This window comes from Hyperolius riggenbachi, chromosome 10 (genome assembly GCF_040937935.1).
Source record: "Hyperolius riggenbachi isolate aHypRig1 chromosome 10, aHypRig1.pri, whole genome shotgun sequence".
NCBI classification, from domain to species: Eukaryota; Metazoa; Chordata; class Amphibia; order Anura; family Hyperoliidae; genus Hyperolius; species Hyperolius riggenbachi.
In genome coordinates this window covers 266,295,518-266,311,664 of record NC_090655.1, presented here as the reverse complement: position 1 = coordinate 266,311,664, position 16,147 = coordinate 266,295,518, and positions in this window count along the sequence as shown.

The window sequence follows — 16,147 nt, the reverse complement described above, 5'->3', positions numbered from 1 at the left end:
CTGTATGCCAAAATCATCAATATTAAAACAATAAAAGCCTTGAACTACTTCAGTTGTGTGTATTTGAATCTAAAATATATGAAAGTCTAATGTTTATCAGTACATTACAGAAAATAATGAACTTTATCACAATATGCAAATTTTTTTTAGAAGATCCTGTATATATATGGTTATGGAACACCATCTGTTTGATGCGAAGTTGGTGTGTTTGCTCTGGGATGAATGGTTTCTGAATGTTGAATGAGGTGAAAACAGCATGGCGTTTTAACCTTTTGCAATAAAATAAGATGTAAAAGTTTTTTTCATTGAAAATGACTTTTGGTCATTATTGGTACGTACCACCCACGGTTTACATGTTTCCTTCCTAATTGGTTCTATTTCTGTAGAATGGCCACAGTAAAATAATGGCAGTCCGTGCTTTTCTGCCAACAGACCTCTCACTGTACCCCCATTACTGTAGCTGCGTGAGCCGCAGGGGAAGCCTTTCAGCGCTGTGTGCTGTGTCCTCGCTGCCTTCACAATGCTCATTTTCCCTGCTTCTGCTCCCACTTCTTGCTATACCTCCCATGTTGTGAGCCATGGTAGAAGCCACATCAATGCCCGGTTCCGTGTCATGTGACCTCCTCTTGCGCCCTATGTGCTCATGCTGGTTAGCATAATCAGTGTCTCTCAGGTTGCCATGACAGCAGCTGGAGTGAAGCAGATTACACTAACCAGCATGAGCGCAGAGGATGAAAGAGGAGGTCACATGACACGGAACTCGGCATTGCTGTAGCTTCTACCGCGGCTGGCAACGTGGGAGTTATAGCAAGAGGAGGGAGCAGAAGCAGGGAAAAAAAGCATGGAGAAGGCAGCGAGGACACGGCACACAGCACTGAAAGACTTCCGCTGCGGCTCACTCTGCAGTAACTAACATAGGAAGATAGAGGTTTCCCAGCTAATGGTCAGACATTTAGGTCTGACTCACATATTAGGCCCCATACACACTTACAATCACGGGAGTGATTTTTCCGCGATTACACGTGGAAAAATCACTAGACACTGCAGCGATTTTTCCACCATCGCGTTTAGCGCTTCTATAACACTGACACGCGATCGCTGGGAAATCGCCTGAAAATGGTGCAGGCTACGCGTTTGTCGATTTGCGTTAATCGTCGGTTGATTAAGGCAAATCGCGCAAGTAAAAACAGGCCCATAGGGTTTTATAGCACTAGCGCTCTAAAATAGCGCTAGTGCTGGAGCGTTTTGCCAAAATCGCTCTAGTGTGAATGGGCACTAAAGGTGACTCCTATACTTTTCTTTAGTGAATAAGACCTACATTTCTGGACTTACTGTATATATCTGAGGATACACGGTCTATGCACAGTTATTCTCTTCTAGAAAACAATTAAAAAATAGGAAAAGACCATGGCAACATTCACCCTGAAATACTACAGGAGAATGAGATTTGTGAATAATTCTTATTATAGCTGGATTTCCTGCAACATGGAATTTGAGAGACAAGCTTAATGCAAAATGCAATACTAGAGACTGAGCATTGCAGTTGATTGGATGATTGATGCACTTCTAGGACAACCTAATGACGTTTCCTTATACTGTTTTGGAATTAAACACAATCACTTTAGGCATGCTTTGGGATAATCCTGGTCTCCTCGCCCCCCTACTGGAAATTCAGAGAAGAGGAAATCCTTATGAACAATACATCAAGGAAGACTAGCTGCTATGCACTATGTCTCAATGCTGCTCATATCTATCAGCTCATCTATGCCATCAATTCTGACCCTCTACTACCCTTCCTTCCTCCATTCTACTTCTCTTGTCTCATCTACACTACAACACACTGGCCAATATGCAATTCACTTTTTTACCCGAGTTATCACCTAGGAGATAATTTTCATCTTCTCTTTAACCTTCCTGGCGGTAAGCCAGAGCTGAGCCAATCAGTGCCAGGCAGCGCTGTGGGGTGGATCGGAGTCCCCTTTGACGTCACGACGTCGGTGACGTCATCCCGCCCATCGCCATGGCGACGGGGGAAGCCCTCCAGGAGATCCCGTTCTTTGTAGCGGCAGCGGCTATCATGTAGCAAGACCTTGTCTCGCTACATGAAAAAAAAAAAAACGGCTTTGCTGCCCCTGGCGGATTTTGATAAACCGCCAGGAGGGTTAAACAAATTTTTTAGCACTTTACAATTTAAAAAGTATCCAAAATTTAATGAAAAAGTACTATCAAGTTTATTTTGAGTATTTTCTTACTTACTGGTCGCTTAAAAGACATTTTATGACAAGTTATGAAAATCTCCTAGGAGAAAACTCAGGAGAAAAAGCAAATTGCATATGGGCCACTGTGCTCATCTCCAGAACGGGTTATGAATCTCTAAACTATTATTCCATCTCACTATGTCTGCCCTTCAATGTCATGATATACCCCCTCCACTCCACATCTATCCTAACAGGCGGTATGACATTTACATATCCCATAATGTTTGTAAAAAAAGTATTCTGAAATAAAGAACATCTTGCCTGATAATGTATTCTTGCAATGGGAAGGACGTGATACTTGAAATTGTTCTGCAAGGATAGGTTGTTGGAGCTTGTAGTGTGGGCGACATAATACCTGCAGTTGTTATTTGAGGTTCAAGGTGGCAGCAGGTATTACATATCACATGGTTTATATCATATGGAATGTGTTCTATAATGTCTGATTTTTTCCTTTAGGCTACTTTCACACCAAGACGTTGCATTTTAGGGGACGTTATGGTCGCATAATGTGCCCCTAACGCAACGCCTGGTGCTCTTGGATGTGGACGTCAAAGTGAGCCGCGTTGTGCAGCTCACTCTGGCGTCCGTGATGCGTACTCTTGGACGCATGCGGCATCACGTGGTCCCGCCAGCCAATCGCTGCACAGAGCGGCGCTCCAGGAAGTAAACACTGCACGTCACACCATGCAGTGAATATTAATTAGCCATGTGCCTGGCCGAGGAAGAGGAGGGAAGACCTCCTCCTCCAACACTACTGAGCATGTGCGCACAGTCTAACGCGGCCTAGCCGCGCATAACGCACAGCATGCAGCACTTTCAACTTACGTGCTGCGTTACAATGTAATATAGACATTGACAATGTAATATAGACATATAGACATTGATATGTCATTGCTGTGAGTTGGGATGCGTTACAGGCTGCACTAACGTGCACCTGTAACGTCCCACTGTGAAAGCAGCCTTAGGGGCTGCCATAATTTATTGCCTGGGGTGAAAAAAAGCTCGAAAAGGCCCTGATTGCACCAATGTCTCCACCTCTATGATGTCAAGACTTTACATTTTGTAGGCCTGCAAGTGTGCACTTGTGTGTACTGATTATGTTTGTAATATGTTAACTATTTAACAAGGTATCGGGTGCTGTAATTGAAGCAGTTCTGTTTCACAACAATGTGCCTCAAAACCAAACAGGATGAAAACAGTATTTATACCCCCAGAAGGAAAGGCTTATTTATATCTCCAATAAGTAGACTATATATTTGTGTTAGTAATGGTATTGCTAAAAATGAGCACTTTGGAGTTGCTGCAGCTCACTAGAATATATATGACAGCCATGGAATAAGTACATCTATGTTACCTAGCACAAGATGTGTGGCAAATGCATCATAACCAAGCTACAAGGTACAGTATAAAACACACTTTCCTATTAAGCAAGTTGTTTTGAAGACAAAAACAAAAACAAAAAAAACAACAACACAAAACTCACATTGAACTTTAGCCCCTGGCCATGGTTTTCAACCATCTGCCAGGTCTGGTGATTTATGTTATTCTTATCTGTACAAATGAGTCCATTTTGTGGGTATCCTCTTATTGCCAACATGTTTGGAACCATCAAACCAAAACTGTTTTTTTTTTTAAATCTTTATTTTTTTATCAAGACACATAACAGCAAAACAAAACAAACCATTGACAGTGCGAGTCATATTTAGGTTACATCAGGCCATATCACAGAGATATAAAAGATTACACAAAGTCAAGTAACAAGTAGGCATATAGGCATTCAGTAGCATGAAGAACACACAGGATTGCTTCATAAGCTGACCAAGTCACACACATAAAATCTATGGACAAGTATGAAATCCCAGACCATGGCTGCACAAAGCATCTCAGAGGTTTGGTGTGGAGGAACCAGAAGCCCATATCCGAGTATCTATCAGAGGGAGTCCACAATGCTGGGAGATACATCTAGATTATGAATGGCCTTGGGTAAGCTAGTACACTCTAGTAGCACTCTTCATACTCTCAGCACAGTAGAAGAAAGGTTCCAGGTTCCTTTGGCTCACTGTCAAAATACCTATTAAACGCCAAGTAAACTCTCAAACACACAATATATGGTTATGGTATGGTTCTGATCCAGTTCTGAAACATGCCTGAAGAAGAAACTAAAAGTTTGGAAAGAAATCTTGTACAGTTAGCCATTAAAGGTATCACCTAAACAACTTGTTATGTCTTCAGACAATATATGGTAGCAGAGCGTTTACCCAGCCAATGCCCCAACCTGGAAAATGCGTGGCATACGCTAGGCACCAACGCTTGGGCGGGACTGTGTAAGCGCAGTAGGCATAGGGAGCGCGATCATGAAGGGTGTGTGGGTGGGACTGTGTAAGCGCAGTAGGCATAGGGAGCACGATCATGAAGGGTGTGTGGGCGGGACTGTGTAAGCGCAGTAGGCACCAGGAGCGCGATTGTGAAGGGTGTGTGGGCGGGACTGTGTAAGCGCAGTAGGCACTGGGAGCGCGATCGTGAAGGTGTGTGGGCGGGACTGTGTAAGCGCAGTAGGCATCGGGAGCGCGATTGTGAAGGGTGTGTGGGTGGGACTGTGTAAGCGCAGTAGGCAGCGGGAGCGCGATCGTGAAGGGTGTGTGGGCGGGACTGTGTAAGCGCAGTAGGCATCAAGAATGCGATCGTGAAGGGTGTGTGGGCGGGAATGTGTAAGCAAGGTAGGCATAGGGAGCGTGATAGAGAAGGGTGTGTGGGCGGGACTGTGTAAGCGCAGTAGGCATCGGGAGCGCGATTGAGAAGGGTGTGTAGGCGGGACTGTGTACGCGCAGTAGGCATCGGCAGCGCGATTGGGAAGGGTGGGTGTGTGGGCAGGACTGTGTACGCGCAGTAGGCATCAGGAGCGCGATCGTGAAGGGAGTGTGGGCGGGACTGTGTAAGCGCAGTAGGCATCGGGAGCGCGATCATGAAGGGTGTGTGGGCGGGACTGTGTAAGCGCAGTAGGCATCGGGAGCGCGATCGTGAAGGGTGTGTGGGGGCCGGACTGTGTAAGCGCAGTAAGCACCGGGAGCGCGATCATGAAGGGTGTGTGGGCAGGACTGTGTATGCGCAGTAGGCATCGGGAGAACGACCGAGAAGGGTGTGTGGGTAGGACTGTGTAAGCGCAGTAAGCATCGGGAGCGCGATCGTACAGGGTGTGGGGGCGGGACTGTGTAAGTACAGTAGGTATCGGGAGCGCGATCGTTAAAGGTGTGTGGGCGGGACTGTGTAAGCGCAGTAGGCATGAAGAGCGCGATCGTGAAGGGTGCGTGGGTGGGACTGTGTAAGCACAGTAGGCATAGGGAGCGTAATAGAGAAGGGGGTGTGGGCGGGGCTGTGTAAGCGTAGTAACTATCGGGAACGCGTTCGTGAAGGGTGTGTGGGCGGGACTGTGTAAGCGTAGTAGGCATCGGGAGCGCGATCGAGAAGAGTGTGTGGGTAGGACTGTGTAAGCGCAGTAAGCATCGGGAGCGTGATAGAGAAGGGTGTGTGGGCGGGGCTGTGTAAGCGCAGTAGGCATCGGGAGTGCGATCGAGAAGGGTGTGTGGGCGGGACTGTGTAAGCGCAGTAGGCATCGGGAGCGCGATCGTGAAGGGTGTGTGGGCGGGTCTGTGTAAGCGCAGTAGGCATCGGGAATGGGATCGTGAAGGGTGTGTGGGCTGGACTGTGTAAGCGCAGTAGGCATCGGGAGCGCGATCGTGAAGGGTGTGTGGGCGGGACTGTGCAAGCACAGTAAGCATTGGGAGCGCGATTGTGAAGGGTGTGTGGGCGGGACTGTGTAAGCGCAGTAGGCATCGGGAGCGCGATCGTGAAGGGTGTGTGGGCGGGACTGTGTAAGCGCAATAGGCATCGGGAGCACGATCGTGAAGGGTGTGTGGGCAGGACTGTGTACACGCAGTAGGCATCGGGAGCATGATTGTGAAGGGTGTGTGGGCGGGACTGTGTAAGCGCAGTAGGCATAGGGAGCACGATCATGAAGGGTGTGTGGGCGGGACTGTGTAAGCGCAGTAGGCACCAGGAGCGCGATTGTGAAGGGTGTGTGGGCGGGACTGTGTAAGCGCAGTAGGCACTGGGAGCGCGATCGTGAAGGTGTGTGGGCGGGACTGTGTAAGCGCAGTAGGCATCTGGAGCGCGATTGTGAAGGGTGTGTGGGTGGGACTGTGTAAGCGCAGTAGGCAGCGGGAGCGCGATCGTGAAAGGTGTGTGGGCGGGACTGTGTAAGCGCAGTAGGCATCGGGAGCACGATCGTGAAGGGTGTGTGGGCGGGACTGTGTAAGCGCAGTAGGCATCAAGAATGCGATCGTGAAGGGTGTGTGGGCGGGAATGTGTAAGCAAGGTAGGCATAGGGAGCGTGATAGAGAAGGGTGTGTGGGCGGGACTGTGTAAGCGCAGTAGGCATCGGGAGCGCGATTGAGAAGGGTGTGTAGGCGGGACTGTGTACGCGCAGTAGGCATCGGCAGCGCGATTGGGAAGGGTGGGTGTGTGGGCAGGACTGTGTACGCGCAGTAGGCATCAGGAGCGCGATCGTGAAGGGAGTGTGGGCGGGACTGTGTAAGCGCAGTAGGCATCGGGAGCGCGATCATGAAGGGTGTGTGGGCGGGACTGTGTAAGCGCAGTAGGCATCGGGAGCGCGATCGTGAAGGGTGTGTGGGGGCCGGACTGTGTAAGCGCAGTAAGCACCGGGAGCGCGATCATGAAGGGTGTGTGGGCAGGACTGTGTATGCGCAGTAGGCATCGGGAGAACGACCGAGAAGGGTGTGTGGGTAGGACTGTGTAAGCGCAGTAGGCATCGGGAGCGCGATCGTGAAGGGTGTGTGGGCGGGTCTGTGTAAGCGCAGTAGGCATCGGGAATGGGATCGTGAAGGGTGTGTGGGCTGGACTGTGTAAGCGCAGTAGGCATCGGGAGCGCGATCGTGAAGGGTGTGTGGGCGGGACTGTGCAAGCACAGTAAGCATTGGGAGCGCGATTGTGAAGGGTGTGTGGGCGGGACTGTGTAAGCGCAGTAGGCATCGGGAGCGCGATCGTGAAGGGTGTGTGGGCGGGACTGTGTAAGCGCAATAGGCATCGGGAGCACGATCGTGAAGGGTGTGTGGGCAGGACTGTGTACACGCAGTAGGCATCGGGAGCATGATTGTGAAGGGTGTGTGGGCGGGACTGTGTAAGCGCAGTAGACATCGGAAGTGCGATCGTGAAGGGTGTGTGGGCGGGACTGTGTAAGCGCAGTAGGCATCGGGAATGGGATCGTGAAGGGTGTATGGGGGGACTGTTTAAGCATAGTAGGCATCGGGAGCATGATCGTGAAGGGTGTGGTGGTGGGACTGTGTAAGCGCAGTAAGCATCGGGAGAGCGATCGTGAAGGGTGTGTGGGTGGGACTGTGTAAGAGTAGTAGGCATCGGGAGTGCGATTGTGAAGGGTGTGTGTGCGGAACTGTGTAAGCGTAGTGGGCATCGGGAGCGCGATGGTGAAGGGTGTGTGGGCGGGACTGTGTAAGCGCAGTAGGCATCGGGAGCGCGATTGTGAAGGGTGTGTGGGCGGGACTGTGTAAGCGCAGTAGGCATCGGGAGTGCGATCGTGAAGGGTGTGTGGGCGGGACTGTGTAAGAGTAGTAGCCATCGGGAGTGTGATCGTGAAGGGTGTGTGGGCGGGTCTGTGTAAGCGCAGTAGGCATCGGGAGCTAGATAGAGAAGGGTGTGTGGGCAGGACTGTGTAAGCGCAGTAGGCATAGGGAGCAGTAGGCATCGGGACCGCGATCGTGAAGGGTGTGTGGGCGAGACTGTGTAAGCGCAGTAGGCATCGGGAGCGCTATCGTGAAGGGTGTGTGGGCGGGGCTGTGTAAGCGTAGTAGGAATAGAGAGCGCGATCGAGGCGGGTGTGTGGGCTGGAGTGTGTAAGCGCGGTAGGCATCGGGAGCGCGATCATGAAGGGTGTGTGGGCGGGGTTGTGTAAGCGTAGTAGGCATAGAGAGCGCGATCGTGAAGGGTGTGTGGGCGGGACTGTGTAAGCACAGTAGGCATCGGGAGCACAATCGTGAAGGGTGTGTGGGCGGGACTGTGTAAGCGCAGTAGGCATCGGGAACGTGATCGTAAAGGGTGTGTGGGCGGGGCTGTGTAAGCGCAGTAGGCATTGGGAACGCGATCGTGAAGGGTGAGTGGGAGGGACTGTGTAAGCGCAGTAGGCATCGGGAGCGCGATCGTGAAGGGTGTGTGGGCGGGACTGTGTAAGCGCAGTAGCTATCGGGAGCGAGATCGTGAAGGGTGTGTGGGCGGAACTGTGTAAGCGCAGTAAGCATCGGGAGCGCGATCGTGAAGGGTCTGTGGGTGGCACTGTGTAAGTGCAGTAAGCATCGGGAGTGCGATCGTGAAGGGTGTGTGGGCAAGACTGTGTAAGCGCAGTAGGCATCAGGAGCGCGATCGTGAAGGGTGTGTGGGCGGGACTGTATAAGCGCAGTAGGCATCGAGAGCGCGATCGTAAAGGGTGTGTGGACGGGACTGTGTAAGCACAGTAGGCATAGAGAGCGTGATAGAGAAGGGTGTGTGGGCGGGACTGTGTAAGCGCAGTAGGCATAGGGAGCGCGATCGAGAAGGGTGTGTGGCCAGGACTGTGTAAGCGCAGTAGGCATAGGGAGAGCAATCGAGAAGGGCGTGTGGGTGGGACTCTGTAAGCGCAGTAGGCATCAGGAGCGCGATTGAGAAGGGTTGGTGTGTGGGCAGGACTGTGTACGCGCAGTAGGCATAGGGAGCGCGATTATGAAGGGTGTGTGGGTGGGACTGTGTAAGCGCAGTAGGCATAGGGAGCGCGATCATGAAGGGTGTGTGGGCGGGACTGTGTAAGCGCAGTAGGTATCAAGAATGCGATCGTGAAGGGTGTGTGGGCGGACTGTGTAAGCGCAGTAGGCATCGGGAGCACGATCGAGAAGGGTGTGTGGGTAGGACTGTGTAAGCGCAGTAAGCATCGGGAGCGCGATCGTGAAGGGTGTGTGGGCGGGACTGTGTAAGCGCAGTAGGCATCGGGAGCGCGATCGTGAAGGGTGTGTGGGCGGGACTGTGTAAGCGCAGTAGGCATCGGGAGAACGATCGTGAAGGGTGTGTGGGCGGGAATGTGTAAGCATAGTAGGCATCGGGAGCGCGATCGTAAAGGGTGTGTGGGCGGGACTGTGTAAGCGCAGTAGGCATCGGGAGCGCGATTGAGAAGGGTGTGAAGGCGGGACTGCGTACGTGCAGTAGGCATCGGCAGCGCGATTGAGAAGGGTGGGTGTGTGAGCGGGACTGTGTACGCGCAGTAGGCATCGGGAGCGCGATCGTGAAGGGTGTGGGGGTGGGACTGTGTAAGTACAGTAGGTATCGGGAGCGCGATCGTGAAGGGTGTGTGGGCAGGACTGTAAGCGCAGTAAGCATCGGGAGCGCGATCGTGAAGGGTGTGTGGGCAGGACTGTGTATGCGCAGTAGGCATCGGGAGCACGACTGAGAAGGGTGTGTGGGTAGGACTGTGTAAGCGCAGTAAGCATCGGGAGCGCGATCGTAAAGGGTGTGGGAGCGGGACTGTGTAAGTACAGTAGGTATCGGGAGCGCGATCGTGAAGGGTGTGTGGGCAGGACTGTGTAAGCGCAGTAGGCATCAAGAGCGCGATCGTGAAGGGTGCGTGGGTGGGACTGTGTAAGCGCAGAAGGCATAGGGAGCGTGATAGAGAAGGGTGTGTGGGCGGGGCTGTGTAAGCGTAGTAACTATCGGGAGCGCGTTCGTGAAGGGTGTGTGGGCGGCACTGTGTAAGCGCAGTAGGCATCGGGAGCGCGATCGTGAAGGGTGTGTGGGCGGGACTGTGTAAGTGTCGTAGGCAACGGGAGCGCGATCGTGAAGGGTGTGTGGGCGGGACTGTGTAAGCGCAGTAGGCATCGGGAGTGTGATCGTGAAGGGTGTGTGGGCGGGACTGTGTAAGCGCAGTAGGCATCGGGAGCGCGATCGTGAAGGGTGTGTGGGCGGGACTGTGTAAGCGTCGTAGGCAACGGGAGCGCGATCGTGAAGGGTGTGTGGGCAGGACTGTGTAAGCGCAGTAGGAATTGGGAGCGAGATTGAGAAGGGTGTGTGGGCGGGACTGTATAAGCGCAGTAAGCATCGGGAGCGCGATCGTGAAGGGTGTGTGGGCGGAACTGTGTACGCGCAGAAGGCATCGGGAGCGCGATCGTGAAGGGTGTGTGGCTGTGTAAGCACAGTAGGCATCGGGAGCACGATCGTGAAGGGTGTGTGGGCGGACCTGTGTAAGCGCAGTAGGCATCGGGAGCACGATCATGAGGTGTGTGTGGGCGGGACTGTGTAAACGCAGTAAACATCGGGAGTGCGATTGTGAAGGTTGTGTGGGCGGGGCTGTGTAAGCACAGTAGGCATTGGGAGCAGGATCGTGAAGGGTGTGTGGGCAGGAATGTGTAAGCGCAGTAGGCATCGGGAGCACGATCGTGAACGGTGTGTGGGCGGGACTGTGTAAACGCAGTAAACATCGGGAACGCGATCGTGAAGGGTGTGTGGCTGTGTAAGCAGTAGGCATCGGGAGCGCGATCGTGAAGGGTGTGTGGGCGGGACTGTGTAAGCGCAGTAGGCATCGGGAGCAAGATCGTGAAGGGTGTGTGGGCGGGACTGTGTAAGCGCAGTAGGCATCGGGAGCGCGATCGTGAAGGGTGTGTGGGCGGGACTGTGTAAGCGCAGTAGGCGTCGGGAGCATGATCGTGAAGGGTGTGTGGGCAGGACTGTGTAAGCGCAGTAGGCATCGGGAGCGCGATCGTGAAGGGTGTGTGGGCGGGACTGTAAGCGCAGTAGGCATTGGGAGCGAGATTGAGAAGGGTGTGTGGGCGGGACTGTGTACGCGGAGTAGGCATCAGGAGTGCAATCGAGAAAGGCATGAGGGCGGGACTGTGTAAGCGCAATAGGCATTGGGAGCACGATCGTGAAGGGTGTGTGGGCGGGACTGTGTAAGCGCAGTAGGCATAGGGAGCGTGATAGAGAAGGGTGTGTGGGCGGGACTGTGTAAGCGCAGTAGGCATAGGGAGCGCGATCGAGAAGGGTGTGTGGCCAGGACTGTGTAAGCGCAGTAGGCATAGGGAGAGCAATCGAGAAGGGCGTGTGGGTGGGACTCTGTAAGCGCAGTAGGCATCAGGAGCGCGATTGAGAAGGGTTGGTGTGTGGGCAGGACTGTGTACGCGCAGTAGGCATAGGGAGCGCGATTATGAAGGGTGTGTGGTTGGGACTGTGTAAGCGCAGTAGGCATAGGGAGCGCGATCATGAAGGGTGTGTGGGCGGGTCTGTGTAAGCGCAGTAGGCACCGGGAGCACGATCGAGAAGGGTGTGTGGGTAGGACTGTGTAAGCGCAGTAAGCATCGGGAGCGCGATCGTGAAGGGTGTGTGGGCGGGACTGTGTAAGCGCAGTAGGCATCGGGAGCGCGATCGTGAAGTGTGTGTGGGCGGGACTGTGTAAGCGCAGTAGGCATCGGGAGCACGATCGTGAAGGGTGTGTGGGCGGGACTGTGTAAGCGCAGTAGGCATCAAGAATGCGATCGTGAAGGGTGTGTGGGCGGACTGTGTAAGCGCAGTAGGCATCGGGAGCACGATCGAGAAGGGTGTGTGGGTAGGACTGTGTAAGCGCAGTAAGCATCGGGAGTGCGATCGTGAAGGGTGTGTGGGCGGGACTGTGTAAGCGCAGTAGGCATCGGGAGCGCGATCGTGAAGGGTGTGTGGGCGGGACTGTGTAAGCGCAGTAGGCATCAAGAATGCGATCGTGAAGGGTGTGTGGGCGGGAATGTGTAAGCGCAGTAGGCATCGGGAGCGCGATTGAGAAGGGTGTGTAGGCGGGACTGCGTACGTGCAATAGGCATCGGCAGCGCGATTGAGAAGGGTGGGTGTGTGGGCGGGACTGTGTACGCGCAGTAGGCATTGGGAGCGCGATCGTGAAGGGTGTGTGGGCGGGACTGTGTAAGCGCAGTAGGCATCGGGAGCACGACTGAGAAGGGTGTGTGGGTAGGACTGTGTAAGCGCAGTAAGCATCGGGAGCGCGATCGTAAAAGGGTGTGGGGGCGGGACTGTGTAAGTACAGTAGGTATCGGGAGCGCGATCGTGAAGGGTGTGTGGGCAGACTGTAAGCGCAGTAAGCATCGGGAGCGCGATCGTGAAGGGTGTGTGGGCGGGACTTTGTATGCGCAGTAGGCATCGGGAGCGTGATCGTGAAGGGTGTGTGGGCGGGACTGTGTAAGCGCAGTAGGCATCGGGAGCACGACTGAGAAGGGTGTGTGGGTAGGACTGTGTAAGCGCAGTAAGCATCGGGAGCACGATCGTAACGGGTGTGGGGGCGGGACTGTGTAAGTACAGTAGGTATCGGGAGCGCGATCGTGAAGGGTGTGTGGGCAGGACTGTGTAAGCGCAGTAGGCATCAAGAGCGTGATCGTGAAGGGTGCGTGGGTGGGACTGTGTAAGCGCAGTAGGCATAGGGAGCGTGATAGAGAAGGGTGTGTGGGCGGGGCTGTGTAAGCGTAGTAACTATCGGGAGCGCGTTCGTGAAGGGTGTGTGGGCGGCACTGTGTAAGCGTAGTAGGCATCGGGAGCGCGATCGTGAAGCGGAGTGTAGGCAGGACCGTGTAAGCGCAGTAGGCATCAGGAGTGCGATCGTGAAGGGTGTGTGGGCGGGACTGTGTAAGCGCAGTAGGCATCGGGAGCGCGATCGTGAAGGGTGTGTGGGCGGGACTGTGTAAGCGCAGTAGGCATCGGGAGCGCGATCCTGAAGGGTGTGAGGGTGGGACTGTGGAAGCACAGTAGGCATCAGGAGTGCGGTCGAGAAAGGTATGTGGGCGGGACTGTGTAAGCACAGTAGGCATCGGGAGCGCGATCGTGAAGGGTGTGTGGGCGGGACTGTGTAAACGCAGTAGGCATTGGGAGCGAGATTAAGAAGGGTGTGTGGGCGGGACTGTGTACGCGCAGTTAGCATCAGGAGTGCGATCGAGAAAGGCATGAGGGCGGGACTGTGTAAGCGCAGTAGGCATTGGGAGTGCGATCGTGAAGGGTGTGTGGGCGGGACTGTGCAAGCGCAGTAGGCATCGGAAGCACGATCGTGAAGGGTGTGTGGGCGGGATTGTGTAAGCGCAGTAGGCATCGGGAGCACGATCATGAAGGGTGTGTGGGCGGGACTGTGTAAGCGCAGTAGGCATCGGGAGCACGATCATGAAGGTTGTGTGGGCGGGACTGTGTAAGCACAGTAGGCATCGGCAGCACGATCGTGAAGGGTGTGTGGGTGGGACTGTGTAAGCGCAGTAGGCATAGGGAGCATGATCGAGAATGGTGTGTGGGCAGGACTGTGTAAGCGCAGTAGGCATAGGGAGCATGATCGAGAATGGTGTGTGGGCAGGACTGTGTAAGCGCAGTAGGCATTGGGAGCGCGATCCTGAAGGGTGTGAGGGTGGGACTGTGGAAGCACAGTAGGCATCGGGAGCACGATCGTGAAGGGTATGTGGGCGGGACTGTGTAAGCGTAGTAGGCATCAGGAGTGCGGTCGAGAAAGGTATGTGGGCGGGACTGTGTAAGCACAGTAGGCACCGGGAGCGCGATCGTGAAGGGTGTGTGGGTGGGACTGTGTAAGTGCAGTAGGCATCGGGAGCACGATCGAGAAAGGCATGTGGGCGGGACTGTGTAAGCGCAGTAGGCATCTGGAGCACGATCGTGACGGGTGTGTGGGTGGGACTGTGTAAGCGCAGTAGGCATCGGGAGCACGATCGAGAAGGGTGTGTGGGTAGGACTGTGTAAGCGCAGTAGGCATCAGGAGCATGATCGTGAAGGGTGTGTGGGCGGGACTGTGTAAGCGCAGTAGGCATCGGGAGCTTGATCGTGAAGGGTGTGTGGGCAGGACTGTGTAAGCGCAGTAGGCATTGGGAGCGCGATCGAGAAAGGCATGTGAGCGTCAGGAGCGCGATCGTGACGGGTGTGTGGGCGGGACTGTGTAAGCGCAGTAGGCATTGGGAGCGCAATCGTCAAGGGTGTGTGGGCGAGACTGTGTAAACGCAGTAGGCATTGGGAGCGCGATCGTGAAGGGTGTGTGGGTGGGACTGTGTAAGTGCAGTAGGCATCGGGAGCACGATCGAGAAAGGCATGTGGGCGGGACTGTGTAAGCGCAGTAGGCATCTGGAGCACGATCGTGACGGGTGTGTGGGTGGGACTGTGTAAGCGCAGTAGGCATCGGGAGCACAATCGAGAATGGTGTGTGGGCAGGACTGTGTAAGCGCAGTAGGAATTGGGAGCGCGATCCTGAAGGGTGTGAGGGTGGGACTGTGGAAGCACAGTAGGCATCGGGAGCACGATCGTGAAGGGTATGTGGGCGGGACTGTGTAAGCGTAGTAGGCATCAGGAGTGCGGTCGAGAAAGGTATGTGGGCGGGACTGTGTAAGCACAGTAGGCACCGGGAGCGCGATCGTGAAGGGTGTGTGGGTGGGACTGTGTAAGTGCAGTAGGCATCGGGAGCACGATCGAGAAAGGCATGTGGGCGGGACTGTGTAAGCGCAGTAGGCATCTGGAGCACGATCGTGACGGGTGTGTGGGTGGGACTGTGTAAGCGCAGTAGGCATCGGGAGCACGATCGAGAATGGTGTGTGGGCAGGACTGTGTAAGCGCAGTAGGAATTGGGAGCGCGATCCTGAAGGGTGTGAGGGTGGGACTGTGGAAGCACAGTAGGCATCGGGAGCACGATCGTGAAGGGTATGTGGGCGGGACTGTGTAAGCGTAGTAGGCATCAGGAGTGCGGTCGAGAAAGGTATGTGTGTAAGCACAGTAGGCACCGGGAGCGCGATCGTGAAGGGTGTGTGGGTGGGACTGTGTAAGCGCAGTAGGCATCGGGAGCACGATCGAGAAGGGTGTGTGGGTAGGACTGTGTAAGCGCAGTAGGCATCAGGAGCATGATCGTGAAGGGTGTGTGGGCGGGACTGTGTAAGCGCAGTAGGCATTGGGAGCGCGATCGAGAAAGGCATGTGGGCGTCAGGAGCGCGATCGTGACGGGTGTGTGGGCGGGACTGTGTAAGCGCAGTAGGCATTGGGAGCGCAATCGTCAAGGGTGTGTGGGCGAGACTGTGTAAACGCAGTAGGCATTGGGAGCGCGATCGTGAAGGGTGTGTGGGTGGGACTGTGTAAGTGCAGTAGGCATCGGGAGCGCGATCGAGAAAGGCATGTGGGCGGGACTGTGTAAGCGCAGTAGGCATCTGGAGCGCGATCGTGACGGGTGTGTGGGTGGGACTGTGTAAGCGCAGTAGGCATCGGGAGCGCGATCGAGAAGGGTGTGTGGGTAGGACTGTGTAAGCGCAGTAGGCATCAGGAGCATGATCGTGAAGGGTGTGTGGGCGGGACTGTGTAAGCGCAGTAGGCATCGGGAGCTTGATCGTGAAGGGTGTGTGGGCAGGACTGTGTAAGCGCAGTAGGCATTGGGAGCGCGATCGAGAAAGGCATGTGGGCGTCAGGAGCGCGATCGTGACGGGTGTGTGGGCGGGACTGTGTAAGCGCAGTAGGCATTGGGAGCGCAATCGTCAAGGGTGTGTGGGCGAGACTGTGTAAGCGCAGTAGGCATTGGGAGCGCGATCGTGAAGGGTGTCTGGGCAGGACTGTGTAAGTGCAGTAGGCATCGGGAGCGCGATCGTGAAGGGTGTGTGGGCGGGACTGTGCAAGCGCAGTAGGCTTCGGGAGCGCGATCGTGAAGGGTGTGTGTGTGGGACTGTGTAAGCGCAGTAGGCATCAGGAGCGCGATCGTTAAGGGTGTGTGGGCGGGACTGTGTAAGCGCAGTAGGCATCAGGAGCGCGATCGTGAAGGGTGTGTGGGTGGGACTGTGTAAGCGCAGTAGGCATCG